This window comes from Coccinella septempunctata, chromosome 4, assembly GCF_907165205.1.
Source record: "Coccinella septempunctata chromosome 4, icCocSept1.1, whole genome shotgun sequence".
Taxonomy (NCBI): domain Eukaryota; kingdom Metazoa; phylum Arthropoda; class Insecta; order Coleoptera; family Coccinellidae; genus Coccinella; species Coccinella septempunctata.
In genome coordinates, this window is record NC_058192.1 from 30,810,323 (window position 1) to 30,822,390 (window position 12,068).

The 12,068-nt window shown below is 37.2% G+C and overlaps 1 protein-coding gene across 2 annotated transcripts in view; it reads left to right on the top strand.

Annotated features, from left to right (window-relative positions):
• Positions 1-12,068, top strand: part of LOC123311970 (ATP-binding cassette subfamily C member 4-like) — a 161,063-nt gene that overhangs the window by 16,576 nt on the left and 132,419 nt on the right. The gene's annotated exons all lie outside the window — the stretch shown is intronic.

The following is a 12,068-nucleotide window of genomic DNA, read 5'->3' on the forward strand; positions in this document are numbered from 1 at the left end:
GAAATCAGGGTAGCAATAAACTCTTGAAAGAATCACAAAGCCCCCGGAAACGATAACATTCCAGCAGAAGTTTACAAAGCACTCGGCGAAGTAGCGATAAAACCTCTGAAACTTGCATTTAACCTTATCTGGAAAACTGAATCAGTCCCACAAGACTTCAGAGATGCAAAAATCGTAAATGTCTTTAAGGGAGCGCTTCTGATTGCGGAAATTACAGGGGCATCTCGCTTCTTTCAATAGGCGGTGAAATTCTGGCGAGAATAATGGCCTCAAGACTTATGAAACATGTCGAGCTGATTATCCCCGAATCCCAGAACGGATTTCGACAAAATCGGGGAACAACCGACCACATATTCACTCTGAGACAACTTCAGGAGAAAGTCAAGGAACGGCATAGCCAATTATACGTAGCATTTGTAGACCTGACCAAAGCCTTTGACTCGGTGATCAGAGAGGCTTTGTGGAGTATCATGGAACGGTTGGGCGTCCCCAGAAAATTTGTGAATGTCTGCAGAAGCTTCCTCCAGAATAACATGGCAAGTGTTCTTTACAATGGTGAAACCACAGACGCCTTCCAGACTAATACTGGCCTTCGACAGGGCTGTGTCTTAGCACCTGTTTTGTTTAACATCTTTTTGGCAGCCCTGTCCATGATTGTAGACAGTAAATTACTTTCGAGGGGCCTGGAAATTAAATACCGCTTCGAAGGTGGACTGTTCAACCTAAAAAGGCTGAGAGCGAGAACGAGAACGAAAGTCCTTACCGATCTTCAGTATGCAGATGACTGCGGCCTCAACTCAGACTCCGCTGACAGCCTGCAAAAAATTTTGGAGACTTTCGACTGGGCATATAAAGCGCTGGGGCTGAAAATCAACATTGCTAAAACTAAGATTATGTGTACCCCACAAAATGCTGAAAGGACCAGAGTGAAGATCGAAAACGAAGATTTGGAATATGTCGAATATTTTCATTATCTTGGAAGCGTAGTAAGCAACAAAGCCACAATCGACGACGAAATCAGAAATAGAGACGGTGCGGCATCAAGAGCTTTTTGGGGTCTAAGAGAAGGAGTATTTGACAATCACGACCTGTCAATCAGAACCAAAGCGGCAGTTTACCGAGTTGTGGTAGTCCCGACCATGACATATGCGTGCGAAACGTGGACCACGTACAGGCGACATCTGAAAACATTAAATCAACTACAACAAAGGCACCTGAGGCAGATAGCGCACATCAAATGGTTTCATAAAATCTCCAATAAGGGTGACGGCCACCGAATGCGAAGTTGAGCGAAGCCGAGCATTTTCAGTACTATATAATAATTTACGAAGCTACGAATCGAGTGACGTAGCTCGTGATTTAGCATTGAAAAAGCTCAACTTCGCATTCGGTGGCCGGTCACCCTAAAGCTGTTCTCGAAAGAACTAACAGCCTGAGCATTGATGTTTTAGTTGACCGAGCGCAACTCAGATTGTCCGGGCACGTTCAGCGTATGCCCGAAAATAGACTTCCTAAATGCGTCTTGTACGGAGAGCAAGTGTGAGGGCAGAGAAGTCAAGGCGGGCAGCTAAAGAGATATAAAGACTCTCTTCATGAGAAACTTAAACTCTTGAATGTACAGAACGACTGGGAGGCTCTGGCAGAGGATAGATCGCAATGGAGACGTGTTGTGAATAGCTACAGCGCGGAATCGGACAGATGTCGAAATCCATCAGCGCAAGGAAATTTTGAATGTGGCAGAGTAATCACCTCTAGAATAGGTCTTTTCAGTCATCGAAGGACTCACCGAAGATGGGAGTGTGGGAGTTTCAACTCTATCTTCTATCATGTAATGTTATGTAATCTTTCTGTGTAACGTTTTATACTCGACATCGAGATACAGCAATATACAAGGTGTCCGGGGAGTAACTGTACATACTCATACCAGAGATAGAGTTGGACTAGCTGATTACGGATTGACTATAAAAAATTAATTTCTGGATTTCCCTAGAAAGCTACAGGGTGATTTTCCTACTTCATGGAAATACTTAGTCCATCATAAAATCCAAACTTATTGACGGATATTATTGAAATTTAGGAGGTTATTGACACATGCAAAGGTTGAGTTAGAAAGATATCAATTATTCCATTATACCAGGGCCGGACTCATTAATCTTCATTAAAGGGTTCAAGGTAAAGAAAACACTTTGTATTTCGAATTACAAATAATTGATTCGCTTTTTAGGAAGAAGCTATATTATGCTTCAATTTTTGGTACCGCTCAAATTTGTCACATCAACAATTATTTTTTTATGAATTTCTTAATTTGGATAAAGTTCGAAAATTGCAATTTATTTACCTGAACAGGACATAGTCATCTTGTGCAGGTCGAAAATAAATAATAAATTTTCTTAAAAAAGTCACTGAAGGTAAAGAAGATTATAATAATTTGTTGATATACTGGGTGGCTACCCCAGACGAGGATTTCACTTTGAGGGAGTAAATGAAGGTATTTTGAAAAAAAAAAATTTGGGATGTGTATAGGGTATACAGAAGCATATTTCAAAATTATTCTTATGTATACCGGGTGTTCGACAACAATGATATAGACCAAAGTTACACTTCTTCCAGTCAATCAGTCAAGAGAACAGTTGATGAACAGAATAATCAACTGTTGCGATATTTTAAGAAATAATGGCGATATCCAATTTGAAAATTCGGCAAGAGATATATATATACAAGCTAATGATTTTCATTTCGAACCACTTTTGAAATATCGTTCCTATTTTTATTTTTATTAGGTACTCTTTACTGTATTTTAGTTTTTTTCATTTTTTATTGTTTCGTTATTGAAGTGCTTATTGAAGCGCTGAACTTTTTTGTAAATTTTTTACTAAGACATTCGCCTTTTATATTCAAACATGAGATTTTCAGTTCTCTTCATGAAGAAAAATTCAATTTTTTGAACTTTATCCAAATTCAAAAATTCATAAAAAAATAATTGTTGATGTGACAACTTCGAGTGATACCAAGAATTGAAGCATAATTCAGCTTCTTCCTAAAAAACGAATCAACTATTTGTAATTCGAAATACAAAGTGTTTTTTTTACCCTAAATACTTTAAATGAATTTTAATGAGTCCGGCACTGGAATAATGAAATAATTGATATCTTTCTGACTTGACCTTAGCATGTGTCAATAACCTCCCAAGTTTCAATAATATCCATCAATAAGTTTGGATTTTATGATGGTCTAAGTATATCCATGAAGTTGGAAAATCACCCTGTAGCTTTCTAGAGAAATCCAGAAATTAATTTTTTATAGTCAATCCGTAACCAGCTAGTCCAACTCTATCTCTGGTAAGAGTATGTACAGTTATTCCCCGGACACCCTGTATAAAGTCTCCATCCTAAGATGGAGTGGAGTGTTAGTAGATCGGACAAAACCATGATATCCAGATATTGGTGTTTGCAAGTGGTTGTAGAATTCATGCAGGATTTTAAAATGGGACAAATTCTGTGAATATTCTGAAAATGACCTGACATTATGAGAAAGTTATAGATTATTATATGTGAAATATTCTGGAATTGATAAACTTCAATGTGCCATGAAGATCATCCAGAAGCATTCTACTGTTCCGAAATAGCATACATAAAACCATTTATAGTAGGGACATTGATTTCTTCTCAATTTGAACCCGGTTATTTGACAATCGTGAATTTTTTGTTACGACAGATTTTTTATGTGCTTTTATTTGTGAATCTTATGATAATGCCATTTGTACTTCCTCTCATAGGCATTTTTCATATTTCACCGTAGTGACTGCTTTTATTTGTGAATCTTATGACCATGTCATTTGTATTTCCTCTTATATTGTATGTTGTTTTATAATTCTGTATAATTAGAGAGATATGGGAGCATGCTTAACGTCATGCGGTAATAACGTCAAGCGCTAATAACGTTACGACGCATGCGTATTTCCATTTTCAGAATAGCGGGCGGTATTAACATTACCGCATGCCGTAATTTACGGGTGGATAACGTTGAACGTTATCGTAATTTACGTTGTTTTCTTGCCTTGCGCATTACTATTTTTCCGTTTGTTTTGACAGAAATAGGTTATGTTTTGAAACAGGGGCCTCTTAATTGACATTGAGAAGAATTTTTTTTAAGAGAATAGTAGCAGAAGAGACGAAATGAGTTCCTCAAGAATAATCTAATAACCAAAGGTAAAAGTGTATATCTTCAATTAATGGGTCACATGAAAGGAAGAGTCGAATGAAAATAGAAATTTCCATCCTAGTGTTTAATTCTGAGTACCTATTTCAATCCCATATTGATGATTATGAACTATGTAACTTGTTTTCAATAGGAAATAAAAGGGTTCAATTCGAGTTTTTTTTTAATAAAACTCATAAAAGTAGAAACATCTAGATTGGACATTGGCTTATGGCTTGTGTTAAGATATATATATATAATGTGTATGAAGAATTCATCTATGATTTGTTTCTCTATGGTATGAAAGATGCGTCGGTAAAAAAGTAAGGTTATGTGACAAGAGTAAAAATTCAACGTGTAGTCGATGTAGTCTTGGGAATTAATAAAATCAATAAAAGGAAGCAAGGTGTCTCATTCCACAACAAAAACCATAAACCAATATCAGGTTATGGGCCCAGTTAGTATTTGAACAAGATTCAAAACAATTGTAAAATTTTGAAAATTGGAAGTTACTTCAAAGTGAATGATGGCCAGCACTACAGTGAATCTGCCACAGTTAACGAGTTCAAGCAACTTCAATAATTGGAAATTCAGGGTCAATACACTATTAGAGGAACGACAAATTGCGGACGCTTTAGTGAGCAACGAAGAAAATTTTACAGGCGATGAATTGAACAAATTCAAGGTACGAGATGCCAAAGCCAAAAGTGTCATCGTCCAGTGTCTCACCGATAAACATCTAGATTTGGTTAAAGATGCTAAATCAGCAAGGAACATGATGAAAGCTCTACAAGACGTTTTCGAAAGGAAAAGTGTTTTCACAAAACTAACTTTAAAAAGGAAACTACTTACACTTAAGGTCAAGAAAGGAGATAAACTGGAAGACCATTTCCTTATTTTTGATACCATAATTAGAGATCTTGAAAATGCCGGATCGAAAATGGAAGAAGAGGACAAGATCTGTCATCTTTTACTTTCCTTGAATGAAGAATATGAATCTGTTATTACAGCGATAGAAACAATGAATACAGGGATAACAATGGACTTTGTTAAATCTCGACTTCTAGAAGAAGAGATAAAACTGCAAACAAAACAAGGTCAAACAAATAATAATGAAATGTCATTCTATACCTGCTTCAAATGTGGTAAAAATGGCCACAAATTTTCCGAGTGCAAGCAAAATATGAGAGGTAACTTCAGAGGCCGAAGAAGAAATGGAAGAGGAAATTATGGGGCTCTACAAGAGGTCAATCTAGAGGTAATCATCAGCAACCAGGACAATACACAGAAGTAGCAAATAAAGCCGGTGATATAGCATTCATAGCTCTGAGCACAGTTACAGAATTAAATGAAATTGGGAACTTCATTTTGGATTCTGGATGTACCCAACATATGGTTACAGGAGAACTAGAAAAATATGTAACAGACATTGTAGAAATAGCAACAGTTAGAATAGGTACAGCTAAAGGTGATCAAACATTATACTCCAACAAACGAGGTACACTGAGAGGATATTGTCAAAATCAACAAATAAAAATTGATGTTCTCATAGTCCCAGGTATGTCACACAACTTACTATCTGTTTCAAAATTGTTAAAGAAGAATTTTAGTGTTACTTTCGAGGCAGATAAGCATGGCAAGAGACATGCGATGATATTTAAAAATGACTGTTTCTTCCATTGTTACACAAAAAATGATTTATTCTTACTTAATATACAATTCAAATGTGGAAATGTTAATTCAAATGCTCTTGAGAATATTATAGATAATTATTCAGTGACAGACAATGCTGATGAGAATATTTGGCATAGACGATTAGGACATGTTAATAGATACAACTTGAAATTATTAAATTTACCTTATAGCACAGAAATTTGTGAAATTTGTATGAAAGGTAAAGGTAAAAGAAATCCTTTTCATAAGAAGGATAAGCAAACTTCAAAGATTGGAGAATTAATACACTCAGACATTGCTGGTCCTGTAGTTACACCAACTCCAGAAGGTCATAAATTCTTTCAGGTTTTGATTGATGATTATTCTCATTTTTTGGTAGTTAAACTTTTGAAAAATAAGAGTGAAGGTGATCAGAATATTATAGATTTTGTAAAACTGATCAAAACACAACATAATATGAAAACAAAAAGAATCAGAGTTGACAATGGAGGAGAATTTACTTCAAATTATTTTAAAGACTTTTGTAGGAAGAAGGGTATTGTGGTGGAATATACAATGCCATACAGTCCTCAGGAAAACGGCGTAGCTGAACGCATGAACCTCAGTTTACTGGATAAAGTACGTACCAAATTTGTTGAAACAAATTTACCCAGAAAATTGTGGGGTGAGGCTATATTATGCTCTGCATATGAGATTAATAGGACACCTACTACAGCTAACAATGGAGAAACCCCAGCCTCAAGATGGTACAGAAGGAACGACCTATCAAAGTTGAGAGTTTTTGGAAGCCAAGCATGGGCGGTTATTTTACCAAGACAGAATAAATTGGAAAGACGAGCACAACCATGCATAATGGTAGGATATACAGGAGCTGGGTACAGATTATGGGATTACGAGAAAGATGAAATAATTTGTTCTCGAGATGTGAAGTTCAATGAAAAACAGGCAAACTATGAAGAAATAACGAAGAAACAAACAGAGCAAAGATCAATGGATTTTAAAGAAGAAAATGAACAAACTGAAAGAACCAGAGAACACAATATAGAAACAAATAATGAAGAAGAAGATAGAGAAAGTATTCATTCAGGGAACTCAGAAGAAGAATGTCCATCAAGAATAGAGACTACAAGTAGAGGAAGAAAAATTACAGCACCGAAATATCTAAACGAATATGAAATATATACTGCCTATTGCCTATTGACGACAAATGAAAATGACCCGACCACGTATGAAGAAGCAATCAAAGTGGAATCATGGAAACAAGCCATAGAGAAGGAGCTATCTTCACATGAAAAATTACAGACATGGACCGAATCCGATTTACCGAAAGAAAAGAATGCAATTCAAACCAAATGGGTCTTTCGAACAAAAGAGGATGGAACCAAAAAGGCCAGATTAGTCGCTAAAGGATTCCAAATGAAGGAGAACAACCCATTTGAAACCATTTATTCGCCGGTCGCGAGAATGTCAACAATTAGGTTAATTTTATCAATTGCCTTACAGCAAAACTGGGATATAATACAACTGGATATACCTACTGCATTTTTAAACGGAAAATTGCAAAAAGAAATCTATATACAAAAACCAGAGGGCCTGACATGCAAATCACCAGTATTAAGATTAAATAGAGCCCTTTATGGACTGAAAGAGTCACCAAAAGTATGGAACGAGACGTTTAATGAATTTGCCTTGAAGAGTAATTTCAAAAGATCACAACACGATTGCTGTTTATATACAAATGGAAAAATATGGATGTTAATTTATGTTGATGATATTTTGATTGTTGGAAAATCTGAGAACATAGAAGAAATATGTTTGTTGCTGGAAAACCAATTTAAAGCAAAGAAATTGGGTCAAATTAAGCGTTTTCTAGGTATGGAAGTGAAAAGATTTGAAGATAAAATCGAAATTCGACAAACTAATTTTGTTGAAAAACTAATTTCATATTTCAATATGGAATCATGTAATGCTATCAAAACACCAATGGAGAAAGGATTTTATAATGCAGATGATGAGATAATAAATGTACCATACAGACAATTGATCGGAGGCCTCATGTATCTGAGTACAACAAGCAGACCGGACATATCATATGCAGTTGGATATCTGAGCAGATTTTTAGATAAACCAACTGCACAATTGTGGAAAGCAGGAAAACGTATACTAAGATATCTGAAGGGAACCAAGGATATAGGGCTAACATACTTCAAGAATCAGGAGCTAAACACAACATTGAATGGATATACAGATGCAGATTGGGCTACTGACAAACTAGACAGGAAGAGTGTGAGTGGATGTCTGATATTTTATGGTAAAAATCCAATTTCATGGTTTTCGAAGAAGCAAAGCTGTGTAGCCTTGTCGACGGCAGAAGCCGAATATATAGCAGCAGCAGCATGTTCTCAAGAACTTGTGAATTTGAAGGGACTTTTAAGTGACTTTAAATTGGACAATAAAACAATACTTTATTGCGATAATCGAAGTTCTATCTTAATGGCTAAAAGCAATGAGAACTCAAAACGAGCCAAACATATTGATATTAAAGTTCATTTTATAAAAGAATTAGTAGCATGTGATGTAATACAACTCAAATATGTATCAACTGATCAAAATTTAGCAGATGTTCTAACTAAAGCATTACCTAGGGAAACATTTGTTCATTTAAGAAATAGCTCGTATATAATGTAATATTTAGACGATTTTCATTTTTGTTTGTTAACCATTTCAAATCGAGGGAGGATGTTAAGATATATATATATAATGTGTATGAAGAATTCATCTATGATTTGTTTCTCTATGGTATGAAAGATGCGTCGGTAAAAAAGTAAGGTTATGTGACAAGAGTAAAAATTCAACGTGTAGTCGATGTAGTCTTGGGAATTAATAAAATCAATAAAAGGAAGCAAGGTGTCTCATTCCACAACAAAAACCATAAACCAATATCAGCTTGATGGTAGTAAAGCAGTACACATACACAAATAATTCTACGTTATCTCTACATATCCTCCAGGTGATATTCCAATTTTTTCTTGGTAACTATAGTGGCCACTTATACGTCCATGTCCATAAATTTTAAAATTATGAAATTCCAATCTTGCATCGTTGCCGTCCAAATACAATGAACTTCTCTTATTGGTCCAGGAGCAGAAGCCGATGATGATATTTCTCGCAGAAACCTGGCTCCACCCTGGAATTCCTGATGGCTGCTATTCGATTCCTGGTTATTCTCTATATCGTTGTGATAGTGTTACAACTCCGGGTTATGCTGGTGTGTGTATATACCTCTTGGAGTCAACATTTTCCTTTTATAGTGTATCGGAATACTCCCTCAATACGCCTGGTATAGACAATATTTTTATCGATATAAAATCGAATAACTTATCACTCAGTGTTGGCTGCATCTATCGTCCCCGTCCGTCACCGTTCGATCAGGTTATGTTCGATCACTTGGAGAGCGTATCCCATGGGGAGAGCAATGTGCTCATAACCGGAGACTTCAATCTTGGTGACATTCGTAAGTGGCCTCTTTTGAGAATGCCACCTCCAGGCTCTCCATCTTTACCCTTCGTCGAGATGCTTAATCGAAGCAGTTTTAAACAAATCGTTGAGGAGCCAACTAGGTTCAGGGTGGGCCAGTCTCCAACTATGCCCGATCTCTTTCTCGTTACTGATGTTGATATGGTATCTGGTCTGAATTACCTGTCACCTGTTGCAAAGTCTGATCACGTAGTTCTTTCAACAAAGATTCAGTTGAGATCGACAAACCAGCCACAAAGTCGGGAAGCAAGGGTGAAAATAACAAATTATGATGAGGTTAATCGAATTTTGAGGGAGTGTAACTGGCGTGAGATATTCTTCAACGATGATTTGGATGATATGTGGGGTGTCTTCAGTGCGAGGATTCAGGAGGTGATAGCGGATTGTACATGTGAGAGGGTGGTGAGACATAATCCAAGTAAACCTTGGATCAATGATAGGATTCTGAAAATGGGTCGACTTAAACGAAAATTGTGGCAACGTTTTAGACGTAGCAGATCGTCTCAAGATTTCCGGAACCACCGAGACTACTCCAACCAACTGTCTGAAGCGATTCGAGATGCAAAGAAATCATTCGAACAGAGATTGGTGCAATCCAAAAGTAAAAAGAAATTTTTCAAATATGTACGAAGTCATTTAAATTCATCTGTTAGTCTTCCGGTATTACGTAATGATGATGATACCTTGTTGTCCGACCATAAAATGATCGCAGAAACTTTTGCGGACACCTTTCAAAAGATGTTTTCCACCGAACCTGATACTCCCATGCCTCAGATAAGCGAGCCCAGGAATCATGCTTGCATAAATAATATAAATGTAACCGAAGAACTCGTTCTTGAACATCTTAAAAGTCTTACTGAGGGAAAGGCCCCTGGACTCGATGGCATCACTACGTCATTCCTTAAACGTTGTGCATCTGCGATAGCATCACCATTGACCACGATCTACGAGCGTTCCCTATCAGCTGGTATATTGCCGAAAGCATGGACGCAGTCCTCCGTCACCCCGATTTTCAAAAAAGGCGATAAGTACAGTCCTAAAAACTACAGACCCATTAGCTTAACATCTGCTGTACTCAAGATTTTAGAGAGGATGATTACATCGGAACTGGAAAAGTTTCTGTTGGACACTTCTGTGATACCGCCCGAACAGCATGGTTTTGTACCTGGCAGATCTGTTTTGACGAATCTTTTGAGTAGCGTTGGTTCGTGGACTGCAGCTTTAGATAGTAAAACTCCCGTCGATGTAATTTACTTAGATTTCTCGTGTGCGTTTGATAGGGTGCCAATCAGACGACTACTTCATAAGTTGGAACATTATGGAATCCGAGGCATGCTTTTGCGGTGGATCCATGCATTTCTTTCGAATCGCACATATTCGGTTAAAGTCGGTTCAGGGAGATCTTCCTTCAGATCTGTGAGTAGTGGAGTTCCTCAGGGTTCCGTCCTGGGGCCACTGCTCTTTCTAGTTTATGTATGTGATCTACCTCGTTTGATATCATCTGAGAGTGCATTCTATGCTGATGATGTGAAATTTTATAACTACCCCAATACTAATCGTGATACCCTTCAGGAAGACTGTAATATCATTCAGAGGTGGACGGAGGAATGGCTGTTGCCTCTGAATTTTTCTAAGTGCCGTGTCCTGCATCTGGGTAGTAACAACCCCAAAATGAAATACTATTTGGACGGAAATCCGATTGAATCTTGCACATCACATGTTGATTTAGGAGTTTCAATTGATGCTGACTTGATGTGGAGATCGCATATAGTGCGGGTGACGAATAAAGCTAAGAAGTCTCTGTACCTCATTCAGAAATGTTTCAACCGTTGCCATTTTCAAACATTAACATCGCTCTACAAGACGTATATACGCCCCATATTGGAATTCGCCGGTCCAGTATGGCATCCCATATTTGTTCAAGATGCAGATCTGCTGGAGCAGGTGCAACGGAGAGCAACTCGAATCCCATTCGGTATTATAAGACCTGACTACCAAACTCGACTCGCCATGATGGGATTGGAAACTTTCTCAAGTCGCAGGATGAGGGGAGATATGCTGACCACGTTTAGAGCTTTGAAGGGGTTTTTCGGTGTTGACATGTCTGGTCTATTTTCATTAAACAGAGGTAATCTAAGGGGACACGGATACAAGCTGAGTAGGGAACGATTTTTCACCAGAAGCAGAGAGAATTTCTTGAGCAACAGGGTATTTCGGGTATGGAATATGTTGCCCCACAGTGTCGTCAACGCCCCTAGTGTCAATAGCTTCAAAAACAGATGGGACGCATGGAGCTCCGGTAGATACTTGTGACCAGTTGGAAGTGCGAGTTTCATTTTCGGTGGAGGACTTAGTTTTTCTTTTATATGGACAGTATTTCGTTACTTTAATTCAATCTAATTTTTTTTGTTTTTTTTTCTTTCCGAATTCACAAGCATGAGCCGTATGTAATTTTTTTTTATTGTGAGTTACATAGGTTATCCTTAACTCTAATTGTAATGATAATAATAATAATAATAATAATAATGAAAGCATCACTGTGAGCAGGTATTTTTCAATACGTTTTAATCCAACTCCACAAACAAAAATTCCTGTAGATATGCATCCATATAAACGCACATAATCCACAAAAACCGCATAAAATCAACTCAAAAAGCATT